This window comes from Apus apus, chromosome 1 (assembly GCF_020740795.1).
Source record: "Apus apus isolate bApuApu2 chromosome 1, bApuApu2.pri.cur, whole genome shotgun sequence".
Taxonomy (NCBI): Eukaryota; Metazoa; Chordata; class Aves; order Apodiformes; family Apodidae; genus Apus; species Apus apus.
This window is the reverse complement of record NC_067282.1, coordinates 108275770-108281769: the sequence shown is the minus strand read 5'-3', so window position 1 is coordinate 108281769 and position 6000 is coordinate 108275770. Positions and strand designations below refer to the sequence as shown.

The 6000-nt window shown below is 36.9% G+C and overlaps 1 protein-coding gene across 4 annotated transcripts in view; it reads left to right on the top strand.

The window, feature by feature from the left end:
* POLA1 (DNA polymerase alpha 1, catalytic subunit) overlaps positions 1-6000 on the top strand; it is a 202625-nt gene that overhangs the window by 139573 nt on the left and 57052 nt on the right. The window contains exon 36 of one of the 4 annotated variants that reach the window (XR_007888390.1): positions 1436-1565. The exons of the other annotated variants lie outside the window; for them this stretch is intronic. The gene's annotated coding sequence lies outside the window, so the exon portion shown is untranslated. The remainder of the gene's footprint in view (positions 1-1435; positions 1566-6000) is intronic. 4 annotated transcript variants of the gene reach the window in all.

The following is a 6000-nucleotide window of genomic DNA, read 5'->3' as shown; positions in this document are numbered from 1 at the left end:
TGAATGCCAGGCTTCTTAATATACAGGTATCAGAAACGGCGAAAGTACTTTCAAATGGATAAGAAAATTGTGCCATTTTCTCAGAGTTTTATTTTATCGTTCATTAATTCTCTAATCCTGCTGGCTAGATTTTTGCCTGGGTGATCTTGTTAATACAGCTCAGAGGTTCCATCTAGCATGTTGTATAGAGGAGTACTGTATGCCAAGGATGGGAAGGCTAGTGCACTCTTTCCCTTGCTGAAAACCACTCAGAAATCCTGACCTAACAAAACACCCTATTGGCTCGAATAATAAGTAGTATGAGGTTTGGCTGCTTTCCTGCTGCCACACAAGGTGGTTGTTATCTAACCTAATTTGTCTCTTCCAGTCAGCTTTCAGCCTCATTCCTAATCCCAATTGCAGACATATATAGAAAATCCAGACAATGAGCTAGCTATGATAAAAATGCATTTTCTTCTTGAGATAGCTCTTGTGGTTATCACTGTTATGTGTACAACGTTATTTCATTGTTGCCTACACAAGTTTTTGGTTTTTTTTCAAACCACACCTCCTCCAATTTTTTTTGCAAAAAGATTACTTTTGAACTTGTAGTGTTTCCTTGTACTTGTGTAAAAATTAACAGGAGAATCGACAGTTCTTGACTGAATACGTTCAGTGCAACACCTTACAAAAAGTTATTGATGACCTAACATAGATAAAATAATATTGAAGCCTTACGAAGAAATAATGTATTAAAGATTACATGCATTCAACGGACAATTTCTATTGCAGACTTACACAGTGGAGTGAAGATAAATTTGACTGGGATATATGCATTTGTTGAATAAAAAAAAAATAAAGTTTGTAATAAAAAGACAATGAGGAATCATGTACTTTGTAAATGCTGTAAGAATAAGGGAAATACTAAACTTTCCCAACTGGCTGTATTTGGCTGTATTGAACTTGACATGTTTGCAGCCTTACTAGCAGGAGTTGTGGATTCATCAGGAAGATGAAAAACCTAAAGAGTTTCCTTGTGGAGGCAAACAGTAGTATTTCTGAATAATTCGCTTTGTAGCCTTTGATTCAGGCGCACTTTCAGCTACATTGATGTGTGTTGTGGACCTGGCCTCTACGTGAACAGGCTTGTGTGTCACAGTTGCCATACTTGTGGAAATCAGCTGTCTTACTGTTCAGAATTGGAATAAGCTTTTTAATTATTTCAGGTTTAAGCATAACAATATTAATATCATAGATTCTTAAGAAAAAGCTTACAAGAGTATAAAACAGTAACAGTTTTTATTGACATTGTTTTGCAGTAACTACATTTCATTAGGTGCTGTTGTTGTCCTGTCTAGCTTATAAAGATAGCTAATTCACCAATCCAGCTTTTCCTAGTTGAGAAACTTTTGAGTGCTACATTTTTCCTGTTACTTTTTCTGAATATTATTACTAGATCCTCTGAGAGCAGCTGCTCTGGACAGTCTCTTCTTTCTCTACTCAGATGGAATGTCCTCTTCCTTGTTCATCTTTTTATTCCCTGCAATTTGGGCATTGAGGTGCTGCATGATATGTTAAAGGATAAGGTAATTATTTTTTCCCATCTTACTTATTTAAGACTACATGATTGACATTTTATTGTACGTATATCCTTCCCTTGGTCCTAAATTTCAGGTTGCTTGTGTTTGCTGTCTTTTAAATCCCAGAATACAACTTTACTAGCTTAACAAATTAAATGTCTTAATTATTCATTATTTATGTTCCCTGTAAGATTTATTAGGTTTAGCTTCCTTCAAGTTTTTTATGCAGTCTACGTAAGGAACTTCTTTTTAATAGGGGGAGGGTTGGAGATGCAGTCTAGGGTGGAATGGCCAAAACTGCTTATATTTTTTTTACATTTTTAGAAATCTGATAACCGGTATCTCTTAATCCACTGTTGTTCCAAAGGCTTGCTTTTTACTGGAGTACTGCAATGGCAGTAATGCCAGATCGCTAGTGGGTCCTTGCTACAGCATCAGCTGTAGCTTTGGGAATGAGGACCTCCAAGGAGAGCCAGCATCATGCCTATGAGTGGTTTTATTTTGTTGGATCAGTTTTGAATTTCTCTAAACCTAGATACCAATGGCAGGCAGTCTGCTTAGCTGCCTTTTTTGGTTACAGAAACCTAGCTTCTGCCTCATTCCATTGTGAGGTAGATTTGGCTGTCATCTAAAGTTGTGTATCAAATAAGAGGCTTGATGTAGAGAACATTATGGGGCAGTTTCCAGGTGGATCTGTTTGATATCTGATGAAGATCAATGTGATTCCTCAGGAAGAGAATGAAATTCAGTTAGCAGAAGTTATGAGCACAGATAGGTTATTTGGAGGAGGACAAGTGAGCATTTGCAATTAATTTTTAAAGTTACTAGAAAATAACCGTGCATTCTGTTGTGATTGGGCTACTTTTTACAAATGTGTAGGTAAACAGTGGTCGTATTTATCCTAATGCTAGTGTTGGCAATATAGGACAAAATCTACAGTTTTTTCTTTTGACTAGAATTTTAGTAGACTTCAGATCCTTCTTTTAAGAGTGTTCTATCTGGTGAAGTTCACCTTTTTGAATGGAAACTAGTGTTTTTGAGAGCAATGCCACAGTTATCTGACCTTCCAGTTTGATCAGCTGTTTTTACAAGCATTGCACCATGACCAGGAACCATCTGGTTGAAATTCAATTTCAGATGTCACTAATTCTAGCTGAACTGCTACTCTGAGACAAAAGAGAGAAAATTATTTTAAAAAGAAGTTTATTAGATCCATGAAATGAAAAAAATGGTGCTCTGAACAGCATGTCAGTGTTAAGGGAGGTTTTTCACTGGGGTGTTCCATGTCTTCCTGTGACAACCAGCTGCTTTTCTTTTGTCCTAGAGGCAAAATATCCTTTGCACTTGGAGGTACTCATGCTATTAATAACTATGCCTTATTCCTCTTCCAGCTTACCCTCCAGAATTTACTTGGAAACATGGTAAAGTAGTATCATGGTTTTCCTGGCAGCTTGCTGTCACATAGGCACTGCTTCTGAGCTTACTGCAGAAATCAGATATTGTTTGTCACCAGTCTCTTTCAGTATGGAAAGATTAAGATTTAATCCATTGAAGAGTATTATTTAAGGCAGTCCATCTTCTTAAAAATACCAGGGTTATGTTTTTTTAAAAAAAAACAGTTTTAAGATAAGTATTTTTCATTTGGTGGGGATGCCTTGCTTGGAAGTATCTATTCTTCGTATGTTTTGGTTAAAATTTATTTTTTGGGTCTTTGTATAAGTATCTGTGGTTAGGATAACTGACAGTGGAAAGAAGAATTTTATTAATAACCTGATAGTTTAATCTGTGTGACGATAACTCAGTAATAATCAGCTTAGACACCTTGCAGTCATGAGAAAGAAGGAGGCATCATGAGAAAGAAGGAGGCATCATTCAAATAATAAGCAGGTTAAAATGGCAGCTTCCCTCTTCTGCTACGTCCCCACCCCAGGCCATGTTGCCAGTTGATAATTTCCAGAGCTGTGATTATTACACAAAGAATCATTAACATTACTGAACTATGTATAGGAAGTTCTGCTGCTTATATGAGGGTCTAGTGACGATAAATCATGGTGATAGGCATTTCTAGTTTTCCTTTTTCCCAGGGAAGTTGTGGATTCCCCATCCCTGGAACTGTTCAGGGCCAGGTTGGATGGGGCTTTGAGTGGGACGTGTCCCTGCCCCTGCAGGGGGGTTGGAACTAGATGGTCTTTAAGGTCCCTTCCAACCTAAAACATTCTGTGATTCTATGACATGGGAAGCACCTGTCAAAGATAACACATAGTCCCTTGTATCCATACTAGAAAAAATGAACTACGGCAACAAAAGGACTATATAGATTACAGTTATTAATGAGCTACAGAGCTGTCTGTTACAACTGTTAAATCAATTACAGTTTAGTTGCATGTTCTGGGGTGTCCCATTAAAATGAATCGGTGATTTATATAATTCACATCATGTTATTGGAGGATAATTTTTTAATTGGTTAAATATGTTTACCTTTTCATGTGTTACTGAGTTGCATCAGTAGCTGAGACATAGCTTGTTGGAACAATTTTTGAAGCTTTTGAGAATCTTAGGAGCAATCCTCCAGACTGTTGTATATTTTTTTCTGAACTTTATTCAGCACTTCCTGAAGGAAATTTACTGGAGGGTGGTAAGAGGTGTGTTTGACCTATGCTTTTTCTTCTGAAATATACACAGCCACTGCTGACTTCACTCATCAGTGCAGGTGGCAAAATCAAAACCTCAGGCTTTTAATCTTTCCCTGTTCTTAGGTGGACTAATTCCTTTTCTTTGTGGATAATCTCAGGGTGTCTTTCTTCCTGTTTGGGCTTGCCAATTGAATGATGCAGGACAGAATAGCTTCTTCTTTTTTTTTCTTTTTTCTTTTTCCAAAGCCGTTGGCAAAATTGACATAAATAACAATCTGTTTTAAACATGCATTGTCTGGTGAAACCTGTGTCACCCAGAATGCTGGTAGACAATGCCAGAGATACATGTAAAGAAGATGGCATCAAAATTAATGTACACAGTGATGCCAGTGCCACTTTTGGTGCTAATGATTCCATTTTGAGTTCTAGAGAAGGAGATTTAAAAGAACCTTTTTTTTTTTTTTCCCCAGGAAGGAAAGCATAAGGGGTTAAATCCTGCATACCACTGGCTATTTGTGGAAGGAGCAGGTGGCAGCGTAACAAGCTATTGGAGTTGTTTCTGGTACCTAAAGTGCCGCCATTGAATTCAACCCTACAGTAGTAGATAAAGTTGCTGTATAAGTCATTGAGATGTACCTTTGTGCACAACTAATCGTAACATTTCAGTGCTGCCCACAGAAAAGATGCTCTCCTTTACTTTGTCATCTGCGTAACATGACTTCTCCTTAGCATTTAATAAGGAGCCATTCTATTAAAAGTCTGAGAAAGCTGCTTCAGGGTAAATGAGATCAAGACTTGCATTAATAAAGCTGCTCATATAATCTGCTACAGATAGATAGGTGCTACTCTAACCTGTTGGGAACAGTTTGTCTAACCAAAACAGAGGAAGAAAGATCTTACTTAACAGACAAGTCACCTGTGTACATTATGGCTCCAGACTAAGCAAGTTAAACAAACTGTATTCAAAGTCTGTTTGCCTGAAAAAGTAATCTTGCATAGTTTGAGTTGCTTGTTTATATTGTTGGTACCATAGAGATGGGGACTTCAGTCAGTCTCTTAAAATTCTGATGATCTAACAGTAAAATGTTTCATTGTGCATGATGAGTGCCTGAAGTATTTTCATATCTCAGCCTAGTTTCTTTAGTGTCTTAACTTTTAAGAAAAGTCAGTATCAACGAGAAGGAACATGAACTCCAAGACATTTAGAATTTACTGAAATGCCAAATTTGCTTTGGGCACATTAGTGTCCACTGCATCAGGTAAATTCCTTGCTTCAGATAATTCAACTACTTGAGCTCAGGTAATACTCATTTAAAAATTGACAAACTAGGAGTTGAAGGCAGAAGCATAGCTTTTCATACTTACTGCTCTTTTGCTAAAACCTGGAGATGAGGGAGTGAGTCCTGAAGTCTTGAGAAACAGGAATGTGGTGATCTGAAGTAGTATGTTTAGTTCCCTCTCTGTAAATTATTTTTGTTTGTTTGTTTTCACATGCAAGCTTTTACACCTAAAATGTGTTTAAGCTTATTTGCTTGTGTTTCTAGCCTATTTATAGTGTTGCTTATTTATGGATAAAACAGTTTTAAGTGCTATAGTTGTACTTGTTGAATGATAATCAAGATTCAGTTAAAAAAAGATGTTCACAAATATTAATAAATTATTTTGCAAAAAACAAATGCAATGTTACCCATTTCTTAACAAAATTGTAATTTAAGTAAATATGTGTCAGTCACATTGCTTACACAGATTGCACTTTTACAGTGTATGCTTCTGGATAGCTCACAAGTGCCAAATGTTTGCGTAGAGTG